We start from the raw sequence: 21156 nt of genomic DNA on the forward strand, positions 1-21156 counted from the left end.
ACAAGAAGATTACATATTGGATAACCACAGCGACTCCACAGAAGCGATGGAAAAAACAGATGCCTATAAATATCTAGGATGCAGACAAAAAATAGGAATAGATAATACAAATATTAAAGAAGATCTAAAAGAAAAATATAGACAAAGACTAACAAAAATACTGAAAACAGAATTGACAGCAAGAAACAAGACAAAAGCTATAAATACTTATGCTATACCAATATTGACCTACTCATTTGGAGTAGTGAAATGGAGTAACACAGACCTAGAAGCACTCAATACACTTATACGATCACAATGCCACAAATATAGAATACATCACATACATTCAGCAGCAGAAAGATTCACATTAGAGGAAGGAGGAAGGGGATTTATCGACATAAAAAACCTACATTATGGACAGGTAGACAATTTAAGAAAATTCTTTATAGAACGAGCAGAAACTAGCAAAATACACAAAGCAATCACTCATATAAATACATTGGCTACACCATTGCAATTTCATAACCACTTCTACAACCCTTCAGATCACATAACATCAACAGATACGAAGAAAGTAAATTGGTAAAAGAAAACACTACATGGCAAGCACCTGTATCATCTAACACAGCCACACATCGATCAAGACGCATCCAACACATGGCTAAGAAAAGGCAATATATACAGTGAGACGGAAGGATTCATGATTGCGATACAGGATCAAACAATAAACACCAGAAATTACAGCAAGCTTATTATTAAAGATCCCAATACCACAACTGATAAATGCAGACTTTGCAAACAACAAATAGAAACAGTTGATCACATCACAAGTGGATGTACAATACTAGCAAATACAGAGTACCCCAGAAGACATGACAATGTAGCAAAAATAATACACCAAAAACTTGCCATAAAACATAAACTAATAAAACAACACGTTCCCACATACAAGTATGCACCACAAAATGTACTGGAGAATGATGAATACAAATTATACTGGAACAGAACTATTATAACAGATAAAACAACACCACATAACAAACCTGACATCATACTCACCAATAAAAAGAAGAAATTAACACAACTAATCGAAATATCCATACCAAATACAACAAATATACAGAAGAAAACAGGAGAAAAAATTGAAAAATACATCCAACTGAGGAAGTCAAGGACATGTGGCATCAGTATAAAGTTGACATTATATCGATTATACTATCAACTACAGGAGTTATACCACACAATATCCACCAGTACATCAACGCAATACAGCTACATCCAAACGTATATATACAACTACAGAAATCTGTAATTATTGATACATGTTCAATTACCCGAAAGTTCCTAAATGCAATGTAACATATACCGTACAGTTAAAAGGAAGTCACGCTTGATCAAGGTCCGCGTCCTTCCAATTTTTAACCAGACATAACGTCTGAGAAAGGAAAGAAATAATAATAATAATAATAATAAAAAAACACGCAATCAAAAAACACGCATGGTGGACAGAGGAATGTGACAAACTTATTGAGCAAAGAAAGAAAGCATGGCAACAGATGCAATCTCAGAAAAATGAATATAATAGGCAAAATTTCCTGAGTGTAAGAAAACTAGTGAGTAAAAACCTCAAAAGAATTAAAAAAGCACAAGAAGATCAATTCCTTTTGCAGATCAACGAAGACTTCAACAAAAACAAGACTAGGAGCTTTTACAGAACTTTTAAACAAAAAATAACCAAGTACAGCCCACCGACACTCCAATTACAAGATAAAAATGGTAATATTGCACACAACAACAGGGATAATTGCAAAATTTTGAGGGAATATTTCAGAAACCTTCTCAACTGTAAAGAACCAATTGAAAAAATGGATTTCAGCAACTCAACTTCAACAAGTCCTAACTCAGAACCACCCACCGTCGAGGAACTACAATCAATCATTTTGAATCTAAAAACTATAAGGCTTCGGGAGAGAACCAAATTACAGCTGAACTGTGGAAAAATGTCAATAGAAATGCCATAGAATCCCTCCAAAACATATTTGAAGAAATATGGAAAACAGAAAGAATTCCGGATGAATGGAAGATGGCCCTCATTCACCCAATTCATAAGAGGGGATCCAGAACAGACCCCAACAATTACAGAGGGATTTCGCTCCTTGACGTAAGATACAAAATACTGTCTAAAGTCCTTTTGAACAGAGCAGAACCCCAGCTAGACTGTCAACTTGGAGAATACCAGGCAGGCTTCAGAAAGGGAAGATCCTGCCCAGAACAAATTCTAAACCTCAAAAATCTTATGGCCTACCAAAAATCGAGAGCAAAAGCGTATGTCATCACATTCATTGACTTTCAAAAGGCGTACGACTCCATAGACAGGGAATCTCTAATCTCCATATTAAAAGAATTGAACCTAGACAATAAAACTACAAACCTAATTAGAGAAACCATCACCAACACATACTCCAAAATTAAATTTATGGGAGAACTCTCAGACCTATTTGAGATAAAAACTGGAGTACGACAAGGTGATGGACTCTCTCCATTGTTATTTAACTGTGCCCTAGAAAAAATAGTAAGAGAATGGAACAAGAAAATCAATAGTGGAATCCGACTAGGAACAAAAAACAAAGGCATCAAGGTTAATTGCCTAGCATTTGCAGATGATATGGCCCTACTAGCTGAAACATGGGAAGAAGCCAAAGAACAGATCCTCGAATTACAGAAACAAGCAGAGAAAATAGGCCTTAAAATTTCTTTTGAAAAAACCAAAATAATCACAAATATAAAAAAGCCAATGAAATATCTTAAAGTAAGAGACCAAAAGATCGAAATTGTTAAAGAATTCAAATATCTTGGTGAATGGATTAGCTGGAACGCCCTTGAGAAAAAAGCAATAGAATTAAGAAGAAACAAAGTTGAACTAGCCTTTCAGCTTACTAAAAATACTTATAATAAAAAGTCCCTCTCATGGAATTCAAAAATAAAACATTACAACACTGTCATTAAACCAGAAGCACTATATGCAGCTGAGACATTATCTATCACTAACCATGGCCCAATTGAAAGGCTAGAGATCAAAGAAAGAAAAATATTGAGAAAAATTTTAGGCCCCAAATTTCATAACGACAAACTAATTCATACCAAAAATGAAACACTCTACAAAACCACAGAAAAACTTTCGGATACAATGAGGAAAAGAAGAATTGAGTTTTATGGGCACATTCTCAGAATGAACCCGAATAGACTTACAAAAAGAATGTTTGACTACTTCAGGAATAAAAAATCCAAACCAAATTGGTTTATCCAAACAGAGAAAGACTTAAGAGAACTACACATCACAGAAAAAATGCTCACAGACAGGACCGCAAAAATGATAAGCAAAGACAGAAAAGAGGGATTCCAGCTCCAAAATAGAAAGAAAAGAACGATTGTCATCTCTGATGAGGAAAGAAAAGCAAGATCAGAAAGAATGAAACAGTACTGGGCGAAAAGAAAGGCACAGAACACACAGAAGTGATTGATTCAACGTACCCCAAAGTTGGGTGAAACGAAGAAGAAGAAGAAGAATAATAGTAGAAATAGTGGCAGATATAAAAAGAATTTATAGGTGTATAAGGTAGGTGTTTTCAGATGTAGCGAATTCTTGGAAAGGAATTTTAAGGAAACTGCACCTGCCAAGCATGCTGGAAAATGAGGAAGATAAAGATTGGAAAGAAGGATGTGCAACGGTAATGAGCGCATACAGGGACTATGATAATTATTGCTGGTGCTTTAGTATTCTGAAGCTGGAGACATTATTCGGTTCTCTAATACAGAATAATGATGGAGGTTATTTCAGAGCCGTGTTACAGGTGTTGAGAAGAACTTCAAGAAAGTGGCTGAACGATGGAGTCGGACAGAAAGGATTTTTGACTAGTGGGAATGGGTTTTTCAGTCTTCTTGTTCAGATACGTGCGTTAAGAACGAGGAGAAATATGCAGGACAGCGTGCGTTGATAAGACGCTAGAGAAGCCAGAGGATACTGAAATCTCTGCGCTTGTCTGCACACAGCCAGGGTGGCTGTGCATATGGTGATGAAATGTGAACAAAGAGTCGAACATCACAGTTATAACAAATACAGGCATCCATACCCAGTTCCAGGCGCCATGAAATTTTCCGTGAAAGGCCTTGTAGGACACTATCACTGTAGTCAACAAGTGGAAGTATAAGTGTTCGTATAACTTTCTTTGGCAGGTCAAGAACATGGTGAGATACTAATGTCATCTTGCACCTGACTCTTTGCTGAAGGAGAGATGTTGATATTTGTCCCATTTAGGGTTTATTCTTCAGAGATAAAAACAATCCCCACGCCTTGGTTCTGACTTACGTTTTCGGGTAGGGTCCCTCGGTCGTGAAACAAATGCTGAAGTTGTGTAAAGCGCACTCCAGAAGGCTGGAATTTGCCTGAAAAGTTCATGACTCTACATTGGGTCATTAATCGGACAGCCTGCTTTATCTAGAGAATGAAGAATAGGTACTACAAAAATCACCAGTGGACAGCCTGATCACACCATGGTGGCGTCAGTGATCTTGGTGCATAGCACTAGAGATGGTAGCCACGATAAAGCTGGGAAGAACTTATTACATCAAGTGGGTATTAAATTCAAAAGCTTATGTTTATAGTCTGTTTATTTAATGAGCTACCTGATATTTGATATTCATAAGAATGGTTGATGTGCGTCTTTCGAAAAAAGTACCATTTAAATCCGTAACATCATAGTTTATGATTTCTCATGTGATATGGATATATTGTCATAGAGCATATTAAGGAAAAAAATGATTGGAATCACCCAAAGAAACTAGACTGGTTGGGAAGTGGACATAGCATGACGGGTCATTGAAATTATAGGTGTGTCTGAGGTTAACAGATTTGCAGATACCTTTGGACTCCGTTTCAGTTTTTAGGAAACGAGGCCGGGTTCACCATGCATTAAGAAACTTAAGATTCTACAAGATTGTCAGAAACAGTCTCAAAAGCTTGTAAATGGTGTTGCAGGGTAGATTATGCTGGGAAATAGCATTCGATACGTTGTGCCGTTTCCAAGTTAACCCTCGAGAGGGCGCACCTGTGTATAAAGTACACCAACGCAAATAACATTGTCCTTCACAGTCCCATTGTTGTTTTACAGTAGCAAGCCCCTACTTATTCCTGCACTATTGTTTCAGCTAGCGCAGTGAGAAGTTGTGTTGTTATAGGTTCACGTGAGCTACAGTAATTTAAAATAAACTGCGAGTGTGTCATCTTAGTGTACAGAGTATGCCACGCGCCCGGTCATGTAAATAATTTTTCCTTCACTTTTATTTCGTTCCTTTTTAATCCAAGCAAAAGATGACACATAACAAGCGGGTATATCACTGTGCAGGGCGAGATCAAAGCTGACAGACAACGAGCTTGATTGGTTACTCAACGAGGATCCAGAGTTCGACTCTGTACCAGACAACAGAAACTATGACGATTCTTCTTCAGAGGAATTTATCACCCGAAGTGACCACGATTCAGAATCTGATTCTGTCCACGATTCAGATGATGACTGTGAAGAGCCACTCTCCACTGATTGAATTTTTGTTGGGAGGGACAAAACGTGTAAATGGAATAAAATGTCCTAATGTAACTTCGAAAACAAAAAGAAAGAATATTGTGAAAATATTCCCTGGGCCTACACGTATTGCCAGATAGGTCACAAGTGAAACAGAGGCTTCATGGACAGTACTTAAGCTGTAAATGGCTGATGAAACTGACAAATACACGAACATACACATTCAATCCAAGAAAGAATGTGTACAATATTCTAGAGACAGGGGCGCTAAAGAAACTACCAGGTGCGAAATAATAGCATTGTTTGAATTTCCGTATCTCATCTGGACTAAGAAAACAAATCACACAAATCTCATTGAACTGTGGACAGCATATAATACTGGTATGGAGATTATGAGAGCCGTGATGAGCTACAGAAATTTCTGTTCCTTTTACAATGTATCCGTTTTGACGACAAGAGTACAAAGCAAGAAAGAAGAGTAACCGATATACTTGCTGTAGTAAAGATGGCTTTGTGGTGAACTGCAAATATTTTTGTTTCAGCAGATGCTAAAACATTCTGCACTAGTAATACTGAAGTAGATTTAGCAAAAAAAAAAAATAAATCCAATAGCATCATACGATGTTTCTAGTTGTCCCTGTGATATTGTAGGAAGGCTAGTTACCCACACTGAAGGCTATTTCTTAACCTACTCCCTTTTGAAAAAGGGACTAACTGCATCGGCATGTTGAGGGAAAACAAACTCGAGATCCTACGAGAATTTTTATCTGAGAAATGTAGGGCTATCCACTCTTTATTTGGTTTTCAATATGATATGAGGCTAGTTTCGTATGCGTCAAAACAAAACTAGGCAGTTATATTACTTTCAGCTCTGCACGATTTTGGAACCGTTGACGAAGTTACAGGTAAACCAGAGGTAGTTTTGGATTACCATATAACAAAGGGAGGAGTTGACACAGTCGATCAACTGGAAGGTGCGTATTCTGTCGCACGGGTGACATGAATATGGCCATTGGTTCTATTCTGTCCTCTAATGAATGTAGCAGTAATCAATGCTCAAATAATTTTTCAAGCAAATGAGGAAAATCCGAAAAAGAAGAGAAGAATTTTCTTGAAAGATTTAGCACTGTCTCTTATGAAACCTCAACTAGTGGAAAGAGCTAACATTCCTTCATTTACTGCAGACCTTGCGACTTTCCTCTTGAAATACAAAGATCAACGTGTTGAAAGAACTGAGGAGCCTACCACCAAGAAAAGAGGTCGGTGTGTGGCGTGGACGAGCATGAAACATCTACTACCGTAAGGTGTAACTCATGCCATAGCTTTGTTTGCAAAGGACATGTAAAAACAGTGCGTACATGTGAGAGGTGTAAAGCATTTCCTGAAAATGCGCAAGGGCTGCGTTCTCACAGCGGACAATTGCGAGTGTAAACCACCCACTGCCAGCGGCTCCACTTACAACATCGAGGGAAAAATTAACTCGACATCCACGAAAAAAATAGGTCCATTAAGAATAACAGATTGTGCAGTGCCATTTGTTCCCAGTTTATTTTCCAAGCTAATAACGTGTTTGTAAACTGGCATGCGGTGGCGGCGATGACGATAGACACGTCGACGAGGCATAGTGCTTCAATGCTGTTGCAGATAGAGCTCACAGCGGAATGATTCCGCTGGCGTGCACTGCCCGCTTATATAGAGAACGAGTGATCTTAATTACGTAAGGATGGAACGAACTTTGTGATAAATGATACTTCTTCAATATGCAAGCCCTTCGTCCTTTTGTATTGCGATGAAAGAGGGTTTTAGTTCAGTATGTGCTGAAAAAAGTGTTGGAATAGCTGCGGCAATACAATGACGTAAAAGTTTATTATTTGTTTAATCAAATACTAAATTAGCGATGTAATACAAGTTTCTTGTATTTTTGTTTAAATAAATTAAAATTAAACTGTGGTTTAGCTCATACATGTTTCCCTTGGTTGCATGATAACAGCTTTTGTCTACGTGTGTACAATGTGCGCCGTTCACCCGCTCGTGTTACGATAATAGGAGCGCCTGCGCAAGGGTTAATTAACACTGAAATTCGTCAATCAGGGGGTTTCAAGCTCCAATTCAAGCGGCCCGCCAGAGACGGTGACGCCAAATGTATTCTTCGTTCCGTTTCCTAAAACCGAACAAGAGTGATATACGAATTGGACATTGCACGGTGGTAAGGATCAAACTCGAGCCGAAGGCTGAGCAGTCTCGTACGCTATCGTCTACGCTGTGAGGACAACTGACAATAACTGTATCTGGCGCACTGCTTGAATTTGCGCACGCAAGCGCTTCACTGGCTAACTACAATGCTAATTAACTCGGAAACGGTGCAATGGATCGAATCTACCCGGCGAAACCCTTACAAGCTTTTCAAAATATTTCTAAGCACCCTGTATACGTCAATATCACAGATTTAGACTTCGAATCAGGCTGGTGAAAAATTTTTAACTGACTAGGAAGTTCATTTCACCAAATCTATTCACTGCAGATCTAATGGAAAATTTCCGATTATTAAAGTGGGTCCACGTAGAAGCTATGCGTGTCACTGGAACTTGCTGATAACGTCATCAAACAGAAAATTATGTCTTAACACAAGAAACTAGATGATGGGTTTTTGTACTTAGGTTAGCTGTAGACACTAACTGGAAGTGCAGCAGAAGATGTAAACATAAGAATAGAAACGGCGTGAAGCACTTCTGGTACTCTAAATCGGATTCTAGATTATAAACTTTCCAATGTATCTGAATAGGAAATTTACAGTTGATTTGTAACACCAGATCCAAAAATCGGTTAAATAAGTAAATTAATACTGTAGAAATGGCATCCGCTGAGATCTGCGTGCATAGCCCGCCGAGATATCAAGGAGCTCTGGACGTGTGCGACAGGTGTTAACATGTAACAGTATAAAATTACATAAAATGTGGAGTTACGTTGTTTCGAAAATGACCGACTCAGTTTGAACCCGATTCTGAGTAAAAGAGGTCGTCACAAACCGACAAACAGACAGACGACAAAATGAGCCAAAGTGATCTCATAAGTGATGGAGAGAATCCATTACCTTGATTCAACCCATTTTTAGGTTCAACGTTTTCGGAAATTTCTCCCCTGAATTGTATCATTGTTATATATTATACTAGCTAGTGTTTCACTAGTAACTGCAGTAATTTGAAGGTCCATTATGAGTAATTTCATAAATTTCAAGAGGATCATACGGTTCATTGAGTTATAACCTTTTTCAAAATCTACGAAGGTACAAACTACTTTCTTATTATAAAGTTTTTTATGCCTGAAAGTTTAAGAAGTAAAATTTGTTATGTGTAAGAGTTATTTCGTCTGAAACTTGCCAGATATTTGTCAGTTTTGTTTTCAAGCGGCTGTTGTCGTCGGTGCAGGAGTTATTGAGATAGAATTTTGTATGGGACAGGCAGAAGGAAAAGCCCTCTGTAATTACTAGTATTCTTTTCTCTCTCCCTCTTTATTTAATGGTTGTATTAATGCAGTTTTCCACTTATCTGGGAATATGTCAGCTTGACAATTGGTTGGCATGGGCATTGTAAATTCTTTTAATGTTTTTGCGGCAGCTGATTTCAGTAATAACGCAAAAATTCAGTTTCCTCCAGTTGGTTCTTTTATTTTTTACCCTTTTAATCTGTGTAGCAATATCCTATTTGTTTAATAATGATACTAATAATAATGTCAGCAGTGATGGTAATATCAGACTGGAAGGTGCAGTGAAAGTGATCATTAAAAAAAGAATGTTAAAGTCCGAATAGGACTCGTGCTCTGAGGGTTCCGTACAAACTTAATTATGTGTGCAGGTGGTTCATCCATCAGCGCACTTAAGAAGCTCGACGACTTTTGCCTGTTAACGATATCGATAATGGCGAGATATTGGTTCTGGGAATTTCAGGACTGTCGAGAATGTTTTCATTTAAAGTTTTAAGTTTAAATGTCTTCTGAAGTTTCACATTTGCTAATGTAATTACTGTGGAAAAGGTATCTTAACAGACGGACAGATAGACGAACAGACAGGAGGATAGACAGACAGTTGGACACAAAATGGCAGTCCGCAGTCCTTGGTCGTGCGGTAGCGTTCTCGCTTCCCACACCTGGGTTCCATTCCCGGCGAGGTCAGGGATTTTCTCTGCCTCGTGATGAGTGGGTGTTGTGTGCTGACCTTAGGTTAGTTAGGTTTAAGTAATTCTAGCGTACTGATGACCATAGATGTTAAGTCCCATAGTGCTCAGAACCATTTGAACCACAAAATGGCAAAAAACTTTTATGTGATACAATTACAGAGTAACAGCCTTAGAACTGGCTGTTTATATACTTTCCGGGGTGCGAGGTCGTGGTCCAAGAACTTTTCTGCTCCTTACGTTTCGTCCAGGACTGCGCTGGACTTCCTCAGAGGCGCTGCTCCGCTGAGTCTTGCCGACTCATAAAGTCGGCAAGACTCAGCGGAGCAGCGCCTCTGAGGAAGTCCAGCGCAGTCCTGGACGAAACGTAAGGAGCAGAAAAGTTCTTGGACCACGACCTCGCACCCCGGAAAGTATATAAACAGCCATGTCAACCGGTCGTGAAAGCCTTCATTCTACAGCCTTAGAACTCTTTTCCTTACTCATACTATGAAATCATGCTTCTTATCAAATTTCATGATTCCTTGTCGATGTGAAGTACGCTATAAGGTTTGTTGTTTGAGTTTGGGATTATCAAATTATGTGAAGTAAATGTCCGTATCTTTTGACTACATTAACTCAGAAGCTAAAATTTGTTACGCCCTCAATGGGCAATGGACCTTAGTATGTAAGACAAATTTGAAATCGATACTTCCACGCGTTCCTGCGAACATGGGTTCCTAACAGATGGACCGAGAGACAGATGGATAAGAAATGATAAAAAAATATGTTTGTCTTGTGGATAATTACAGATTTTTTCCCCTTTACTTGTACTGTGAGAACTTACTTATTGTCAATATTACACATAAATGGCCGTATATTTTGATTGCATTAACTTAGATACTTCAATTTCTTACATAACCAAGGAACCATGGAGAATGGTAAGTGGTATAAATTTGAAGCTATTACGTCTACCCGTTCCTGAGGAAAAGGGATGTTAACAGACAGACAGACGGACAGACAACGAAGTTATCCACAGTGATCCTATAAGGGTTCCGTTTTTATAAACTGAGGTACGTAAGCATGAAAAGATGGACTAGTTGTTGTTGTTGTTGTTGTTGTTGTGGTCTTCAGTCCTGAGACTGGTTTGATGCAGCTCTCCATGCTACTCTATCCTGTGCAAGCTTCTTCATCTCCCGGTACCTACTGCAACCTACAACCTTTTGAATCTGCTTAGTGTATTCATCTCGCTGCCCTCCAATACTAAATTGGTGATCCCTTGATGCCTCAGAACATGTCCTACCAACCGATCCCTTCTTCTAGTCAAGTTGTGCCACAAACTTCTCTTCTCTCCAATCCAATTCAATGCCTCCTCATTAGTTACGTGATCTACCCATCTAATCTTCAGCATTCTTCTGTAGCACCACATTTCGAAAGCTTCTATTCTCTTCTTGTCCAAACTATTTATCGTCCACGTTTCACTTCCATACATGGCTACACTCCATACAAACACTTTCAGAAATGACTTCCTGACACTTAAATCTATAATCGATGTTAACAAATTTTTCTTCTTCAGAAACGCTTTCCATGCCATTGCCAGTCTACCTTTCATATCCTCTCTACTTCGACCATAGTCCGCCGCTCGTGGTCTCGCGGTAGCGTTCTCGCTTCCCGAGCACGGGGTCCCGGGTTCGATTCCCGGCGGGTCAGGGATTTTTACCTGCCTCGAGATGACTGGGTGTTTGTGTTGTCCTCATCATTTCATCATCATCCAGGAAAGTGGCGAAATTGGACTGAGCAAAGGTTGGGAAATTGTACGGGCGCTGATAACCACGCAGTTGAGCGCCCCACAAACCAAACATCATCATCATCACTTCGACCATCATCAGTTATTTTGCTCCCCAAATAGCAAACCTCATTTACTACTTTAAGTGTCCTAGTCTAATTCCCTCAGCATCACCAGAGTTAATTCGACTACATTCCATTATCCTCGTTTTGCTTTTGTTGATGTTCATCTTATATCCTCCTTTCAAGACAGTAACCATTCCGTTCAACTGCTCTTCCAAGTCCTTTGCTGTCTCTGACAGAATTACAATGTCATCGGCAAACCTCAAAGTTTTTATTTTTTCTCTATTGATTTTAATACCTACCCCGAATTTTTCTTTTGTTTCTTTCACTGCTTGCTCAATATACAGATTGAATAAAATCGGGGAGAGGCTACAACCCTGTCTCACTCCCTTCCCAACCACTGCTTCCCTTCATGCCCCTCAACTCTTAAAACTGCCATTTGGTTTCTATATAAATTGTAAATAGCCTTTCGCTCCCTGTTTTTTACCCCTGCCACCTTCAGAATTTGAAAGAGAGTATTCCAGCCAACATTGTCAAAAGCTTTCTCTAAGTCTACAAATGCTAGAAACGTAGGTTTGCCTGTCCTTAATCTAGCTTCCAAGATAAGTCGGAAAGTCAGTATTGCCTCACGTGTTCCAATATTCTTACGGAATCCAAACTGATCTTCCCCGCGTTGGCTCCTACCAGTTTTTCCATTCGTCTGTAAAGAATTCGCGTTAGTATTTTGCAGCTGTGACTCATTAAACTGATAGTTCGATAATTTTCACATCTGTCAACACCTGCTTTCTTGGGGATTGGAATTATTATATTCTTCTTGAAGTCTGAAGGTACTTCGCCTGTCTCATACATCTTTCTCAGCAGACGGTAGAGTTTTGTCTGGACTGGCTCTCCCAAGCCTGTCAGTAGTTCTAATGGAATGTTGTCTACTCCCGGGGCCTTGTTTCGAATTAGGTCTTTCAGTGCTCTTTCAAACTCTTCACGCAGTATCATACCTCCCATTTCATCTTCATCTACATCCTCTTACATTTCCATAATATTGCCCTCAAGTATATCGCCCTTGTATAGACCCTCTATATAATCCTTCCACCTTTCTGCTTTCCCTTCTTTGCTTAGAACTGGGTTTCCACCTGAGCTCTTGATATTCATACAAGTGGTTCTCTTTTCTCCAAAGGTCTCTTTAATTTTCCTGTAGGCAGTATCTATCTTACCCCTAGTGAGATAAGCCTCTACATCCTTACATTTGTCCTCTAGGCATCCCTGCTTAGCCATTTTGCACTTCCTGTCGATCTCATTTTTGAGGCGTTTGTATTCCTTTTTGCCTGCTTCATTTACTGCATTTTTATATTTTCTCCTTTCATCAATTAGATTCAATATTTCTTCTGTTACCCAAGGAGTTCTACTGGTCCTCGTCTTTTTACCTAGTTGATCCTCTGCTGCCTTCACTACTTCATTGCTCAGAGTTACCCATTCTTCTTCTACTGTATTACTTTCCCCCATTCCTGTCAATTGTTCCCTTATGCTCTCCCTGAAACTCTGTACAACCTCTGGTTCTTTCAGTTTATCCAGGTCCCATCTCCTTAAATTCCCACATTTTTGCAGTTTCTTCAGTTTTAATCTACAGTCTTTTATGATTCTTGAACCAAGTGTTAGCTATGATTAAGTTGTGCTCTGTGCAAAATTCTACCAAACGGCTTCCTCTTTCATTTCTTAGCCCCAATCCATATTCACCTACTGCGTTTCCTTCTCTACCTTTTCCTACTACCGAATTCCAGTCACCCATGACTATTAAATTTTCGTCTCCCTTCACTATTTGAATAATTTCTTTAATTTCATGATACATTTCTTCAATTTCTTCGTCATCCGCAAAACTAGTTGGTATATAAACTTGTACTACTGTAGTAGGCGTGGGCTTCGTGTCTATCTTGGCCACAATAATGCGTTTACTATGCTCTTTGTTGTTGCTTACCCGCACTCCTATTTTTTTTATTCATTAGTAAACCTACTCCTGCATTATCCCTATTTGATTTTGTATTTATAATCCTATATTCACCTGACCAAAAGTCTTGTTCCTCTTGCCACCGAACTTCACTAATTCCCACTATATCTAACTTTAACTTATCCATTTCCCTTTTTAAATTTTCTGACCTACCTGCCCGATCCGTAGAACGCCAGTTTTCTTTCTCCTGATAACTGATGGACTAGTTATAATGATAATAATCTGATGGGTTCATAAGCGTGAAAAAATGGTTGAAAATGGGCAAACAGAACTGCTGTGGTACGAGGGTTGAACCGCATTTTTTTCCTTAAACAATTATTCATTGAACATAATAAGAATTACACGCACGGAAGAATGGTGCTTTATCTACAAACCCTATTTTTCCTCATAAACTCCATCGCGTCATATGGTCTTCCTCCAGCGCAAAACAAGAGCGTGTATGCCCTGTCGGTACCAGTCCTTGTCCTGGTGGCGGAGCCAGTACTTCTCTGTGGGAATCACCCCCTCATCGCCCACAAAGTGTCTTTACGAATGGCACCCTTTGACGGCGAATGACATCATCAGCTTTCTACCGAAAGTCCTTCTGATGACCTCATCCCCCGTGCTCAGCGACTAGCTGTACTTCTGTCGACAGCATACGCTCCATAGACTCTGTACAAGCGTTTGTGAATATTCCCCATTTCAATGACGGCAGGTTGCTTGTAACGCACATAACCTACAGATGCTATTTTTAAACTGTTCTGCAGCTACGCTGTATGACGGAAGTGACGGAAACCTGGCGCACTCAGTCAGGAGACTTCAAATAATACATACGTAAAGTTTCGCATTCGTATCATTGTTTCGGGCAGAAGTAAAAAAATGCATGGCTTTACTTTCTGGGCAACCCTCGTACTTCATCTTCAGACTGACTGGACACTGGAACACAGTACGCTAGAGCTCACAATCACAACATGCTTACCTTGTATGCCACCATTTTCCTTTTATGTAACTAGATAAAAGTACCAATAGTGATGGTCAGAAGTGATAGGAATATATGAAAGGTCATAACTGCATCGAGAGTGACCGTCAAAAAATAGGAACCCTATGATCGTTACCTGACCGTACAACCGCACGTATTAGCAAGACGGCTCCACATTTGGCAAGGCGCACCGGCTTTGTGTCGAATCCGTTGGCTCTTTAAGGACGAGGTCCGATGTGGGCCGACATTTCCCACATCCGTCTAGATACCCGGACTGGTGCCCACGTCCCGTCTCCGTTACACGATTCGCAAATTATTCGAAAACGTTTACAAGCTGGGGCACGCAAACTCAGTTCTGTGTGGAGAAGGGGGGCGGGGGAGGGGTGGCGATGGGAAAGGCCAGCCTCTTCCAGTTCTCATCTCTTCCTTCACATGGCGTTGTAACCCTGTATGACCCTTAGCCTATTCAACAGGTTTCCTCCATTCTGCCCTCTCCAGCGCATATCTACACCATCCCGAACTTCGATAGTTTTCATATCTTATTCCACATCGTATCGCTGCTTTCGAGGCCTTCCCCTCTCCTTCCAGTTGGACTCCATTCAAAAGCCATTTTAGTTGTTCGTCCAGTATCCATCCTAAGGACATGATCAAGCCGGGCTATTCTCCTGCACTTTACTCTTCTTACGCTGTCAGCTCCTTGTATGACGAGATCCAGCTCGGTGTTCGTTGTAGATCTCCAAAAACCATTCATTGTTACATTGATATCCTGAATTGCCCCATCAATTTTGCGCAGAACCCTGCGTTCGGATATCATGAGGTGCTGCTATTCATCAGCGCTCGTTAATGTCCATATCCTTACCGCTAAATTTACCAAATCTTGATAATCATGCTGACCCCGTGACGACTCGGTTTGACGCCAGGAAAATGAAGAAGAAGAAAAGAAGATTTTTCATTGTAGAGGAGATGCATTTTTGCCTGATGTAAGAATTTAATTCCCGCCAAGTGACCACTGTATCTGATTACTTTCACACGCCTGAAGTGCGCTGACGTCAGTGGAACACACGCACACGACGAGGTACACAATGCCGTTGCGGACGGTTCCGGTGGCGATGTTAGTGATTAACTTCAGAGGGGGAACCGGTGCGAAGACACACCCCCCTACCCCCTACCCCCAAACCCCTCCATACCCCCTCTTGTTCGGCCGTCGCGCCGCCAGTGGCAGCCGCTTCTTTGAGTTTCCATTCCTCCGAATTTCGTTCCCAACTTGTGTAATTTGCGAGCGGCCGTCACTCCGCCGCGGCTCATTTACCACCTCCCCCTCCTTCCCCCTGCCACCCCTGACGCTCAGTCTGACGCCGCGGCGCAGCTTTTTGCTCCACCTGCACAATCGTTAATCTCTGCAGTCACACTGGCTTCGCCCAGGCGCTGTCACCGTCGCCGCTGGTCTGTTTTCACAGACACGAAGCTCCGCGCCGAGCAATGCCAATTTGCACAGTGCGCACCATTGGGTTTCTCTGAGAAAATGACGAAGTGTTCCTGTTATTTTGCTAACAATGGTAAGAGGGGAGGGGGCTGACCGAGAGAACCACTTAGAAAGAAAGGCGAAAAGCCCTCTCTGGTACAGATAAATGAATTTCGTGAAAAACAATGTGAGAGCCAACGGAACATGAAAAGCGAACCTTTTCAGTTTGCATTTTCCACCCGTTTTGTATTCGTGATAAATTTTTAATTCTTATCGAGAATTCTGATAACTGGAAGAAAAATATGGGGTGAATATACAGCAAGGAAAATACAAAGATGGAGCACAGCATTTTTGAAAGTCGAAAGGGAATACCTGGTAGGTCAATTAATTGGCACCATTTCAAGTGCGAAGGGAGCAGACGACGAGGTGATGTAGCGAAGATATCTTTACGCCCCACATGTCTGCCAAAGGCAGGTCGGTTTTGAGCATCCAAATGCACTACCTGACAAAAAATGTGAAGCACCAGAAGCGGAGGAGCGTAAGAAATGGAACGTCTAGGTTTGAAGAACATGTGATGTTATTTCAGTGATTACAAAATCTAGTCAAATTTACAAAGGAATAGGCAGTAAGAGCTCGCGTAGCACTATGACGTAGCACTCCCTCTGGCCTGGATGCATATACTGATTCAGTTCAGAAGAGTGTCATAAAGCCGTTTACCTGCTCCTGAGGGAAGCTGGCCCATAACTCTTGTAAACTGGTCCCTGATATGTACTAGCGCTGGGAGGGAATTGACATCCAGGCCGATCTGACACATGTTTTGGCGAGTACAGGTCTGGAATCTTACTGGCCACGGGAATACCTCAGTTTTTCTCGAGCACTGACCAGTTGAAGAATGGCAATACGATACTGTCACATGCGAGGTAACACATGAGGCCACGGGGTGTCGTTAACGTACCACTGTGCCGTCAGCATTCCGTCAATCACAACTAGCCTTGACCTGAGGTAATACCCTATGGCTGTCCACTCCATGACTCCCGGCATAACGCCTCTATGCCCATCCGAAACACTGGAAGAATGAAATCTCTACCCACGTAGCTGCCATACTCATCAACGATGATCACCTGGGATCGTGCAAAGCCACACCTCACAGCTGAACACAATGCGACGCCATTCATCAGCAGCCCATGGTTCCCGGTCACGACACCTTTCCAAACGTAGCCGTTTGTGTTGTGGTAGTAGCAGCAACCTTCACATGGGACAGAAATCCCCTACTCAGGCTGCAGCTAGACTCGGAGCAATGGAATGGAATGACACACAATCTTGCAGGTAGCCTGTTACCCGTTTTAAGAACGCAGTTGCAGATGTGAAAGGATTACGATGTACTTGGTGCACGATAAGGCGATCTTCCTTTGTGGTGGTCAGACGTGTTTGACGAGAACCTTGACGATGAGTATGCTTGCCCTCGCGTTCCCGTGCATCCAACATAGAGCCAGTGTCACATACGAATGCCCCACGAATGTGGATACTCGTATTACACGATTAAAGTGGCCGACCAAAGGGAGACCCACAAAGAGGCCGCTTTCAAACCGTCAGGTCCTGATAACGTTGTTTAACACGAGTACGTGGCAACTTTGAGCTCTTCACAGTGACCATTAAACATCTATCACTGTTCACGAGTCCTATATGTACTAATCAATATATATTATAAAAGTAAGTGTACAATGTGCGTTCCGCCAAACTCAGAAACGATTCTTCGTACGATCAAGGGTGCGGTAGCCCTCCGTCCCATCCATGAAGAAAGTTCTCGTTATTACCTGAAGGGCGTGCTTTTCGAGGTATAACGGCTGGAAAGTTTCGCCCTCTAGAAATTTCTAGAACATTCCAGAAAATTCGAGAGTATTCGAGAACATTCCAGAACGTTAGAGAGTATTACACAACGTTCCAGAATGTTCCTGACTGTTCCACAATGATCCGGGATGTTATGGAATTTTAGGGAATAATCTGGAATATTTGGGAAGATTCCAGAATGTGCGGGAAGATCCTGGAACGTCCCAGATCAGTGTGGAATATTACAGAACACTCTAGAATGTTCTGGAATTCGCCACTGGAGGGGCTACCCATTGGTAGGGATATATAAAGCAAGAGTCGTTGTCAGTTTCTTATCAGTGACGAAGGGAAGAACCGAAAAAGTAATGCAGTGAGTGAATAAAATCAAACAGTGAAGCGTGAGCAGTCGAAGAGAAACAGTGTCTGAATATACACTCCTGGAAATTGAAATAAGAACACCGTGAATTCATTGTCCCAGGAAGGGGAAACTTTATTGACACATTCCTGGGGTCAGATACATCACATGATCACACTGACAGAACCACAGGCACATAGACACAGGCAACAGAGCATGCACAATGTCGGCACTAGTACGGTGTATATCCACCTTTCGCAGCAATGCAGGCTGCTATTCTCCCATGGAGACGATCGTAGAGATGCCGGATGTAGTCCTGTGGAACGGCTTGCCATGCCATTTCCACCTGGCGCCTCAGTTGGACCAGCGTTCGTGCTGGACGTGCAGACCGCGTGAGACGACGCTTCATCCAGTCCCAAACATGCTCAATGGGGGACAGATCCGGAGATCTTGCTGGCCAGGGTAGTTGACTTACATCTTCTAGAGCACGTTGGGTGGCACGGGATACATGCGGACGTGCATTGTCCTGTTGGAACAGCAAGTTCCCTTGCCGGTCTAGGAATGGTAGAACGATGGGTTCGATGACGGTTTGGATGTACCGTGCACTATTCAGTGTCCCCTCGACGATCACCAGTGGTGTACGGCCAGTGTAGGAGATCGCTCCCCACACCATGATGCCGGTTGTTGGCCCTGTGTGCCTCGGTCGTATGCAGTCCTGATTGTGGCGCTCACCTGCACGGCGCCAAACACGCATACGACCATCATTGGCACCAAGGCAGAAGCGACTCTCATCGCTGAAGACGACACGTCTCCATTCGTCCCTCCATTCACGCCTGTCGCGACACCACTGGAGGCGGGCTGCACGATGTTGGGGCGTGAGCGGAAGACGGCCTAACGGTGTGCGGGACCGTAGCCCAGCTTCATGGAGACTGTTGCGAATGGTCCTCGCCGATACCCCAGGAGCAACAGTGTCCCTAATTTGCTGGGAAGTGGCGGTGCGGTCCCCTACGGCACTGCGTAGGATCCTACGGTCTTGGCGTGCATCCGTGCGTCGCTGTGGTCCGGTCCCAGGTCGACGGGCACGTGCACATTCCGCCGACCACTGGCGACAACATCGATGTACTGTGGAGACCTCACGCCCCACGTGTTAAGCAATTCGGCGGTACGTCCACCCGGCCTCCCGCATGCCCACTATACGCCCTCGCTCAAAGTCCGTCAACTGCACATACGGTTCACGTCCACGCTGTCGCGGCATGCTACCAGTGTTAGACTGCGATGGAGCTCCGTATGCCACGGCAAACTGGCTGACACTGACGGCGGCGGTGCACAAATGCTGCGCAGCTAGCGCCATTCGACGGCCAACACCGCGGTTCCTGGTGTGTCCGCTGTGCCGTGCGTGTGATCATTGCTTGTACAGCCCTCTCGCAGTGTCCGGAGCAAGTATGGTGGGTCTGACACACCGGTGTCAATGTGTTCTTTTTTCCATTTCCAGGAGTGTAGTTCTAAAATTAAGTGTGAAAAGTGAGTAATGTGTACTTAGTGTATTTTTTAATAAAAAGTTGGTTTGATTTATATTTTAGACACCAACCACACGTACAAGAGGAGGAGATCTTGCCAGTTCTGAAGCAAAACTACAAAAAAAAAGAGAACAGCAAAGAAACGAAACAGACAAAGAGCACGTAGCAGGTTTAAGATCCAAACGAACGAGAATGAGAACCGTGAGAAGCAGAGAAACCGCAGAATGATGAAATGAACGGACTGAAGAATCATGAATTGCGGCACAATGTTATAATAAAAGACTACGAACTCAAGGCAGCCATGGAAACATCACCCGACGAGAAGCGCGGACGAGGACAAGTAAACAGTGCAGCCTAACAAATCATGTATTCCACTACCACCCGACAAAAGAATATAACAAACACAAACACCTCCTAACTGGAAAAATGGATAACATCTGTCAGTTCTGCAAAGCGAAAAAATTCAGTAGTGAAAGATCGGGATTCTGTTGCATAAATGTAAAAATTCGCTTACTATCACTGGAAGCACGTCTTCAGGAATTTTTACATTACGTGACCGGGGGAACTCCAGAATCAAAATATTTTCTTCGAAAAGCGTACAACGCCTGCTTCCAAATGACTTCTGCGGTGTCACTTCGATCAACACTAACAGAGAAGAAATCGATTATGTTTTTTTCCATCCAAGGACAAATCTATCACAACATGGGATCATTACTATCGCTACCCAACGAAGACCGTAAATTTCTGCAATTATATTTTATCGGAAATGAAGAAGCAGACTGATAAACGGTGCACAAATATCAGTGAATTGAGACGAGAAGTGGTCCGAGATGTACAGAGGATCTCCGACGAATACAGTAAATTGATTCAAATACTAAGCGCTAGGCCGAATGATTTCTAATAATTATAAAGTTATCATTCGGGCTGACGAAAGACCGCATGGAGAACACGAACGTCGGTTTAATCCACCCATATAGAAGAATTCGCCATCGTAATTGTGGACAATGATAACACAACCCATGAAATAATTGTATAACGAAGAAGAGAAGAACTACAACGCATTGCAGAGACACACTGTTCATATGATGCCCTCCAGTATAGATTAATGTTTCTGCGCGGAGAGGACGGATATCATTTTAATGTGAAACAAATCCAACCTGAAACAGGCATAGAAACAAACAAAAAAGTCGCATCCTAGGAGTTCTATACTTTATGCATAATGGAACATACAGTCATATTCCCAACACTCGCCGTTTATTCCAACAATTCCTGGTAGGTAGGTAGGCAAAAATAGAAGCGGAACGGATGCTTTACATAAGACTGAATCAGAGAAACTACGCACCGAAGAATACATCCACCTCCGAGACGCAACGATAAATGACGGAAACATTGGCAACATTGGAACAATGGGAGTCTTATCCTCATCATACACAGGAAGTCAAAGACACATACTCGAGTACCCTCAAGATGTCATGATCTACATAAGA

The sequence above is a fragment of the Schistocerca cancellata genome, chromosome 2 (genome assembly GCF_023864275.1).
Source record: "Schistocerca cancellata isolate TAMUIC-IGC-003103 chromosome 2, iqSchCanc2.1, whole genome shotgun sequence".
Taxonomy (NCBI): domain Eukaryota; kingdom Metazoa; phylum Arthropoda; class Insecta; order Orthoptera; family Acrididae; genus Schistocerca; species Schistocerca cancellata.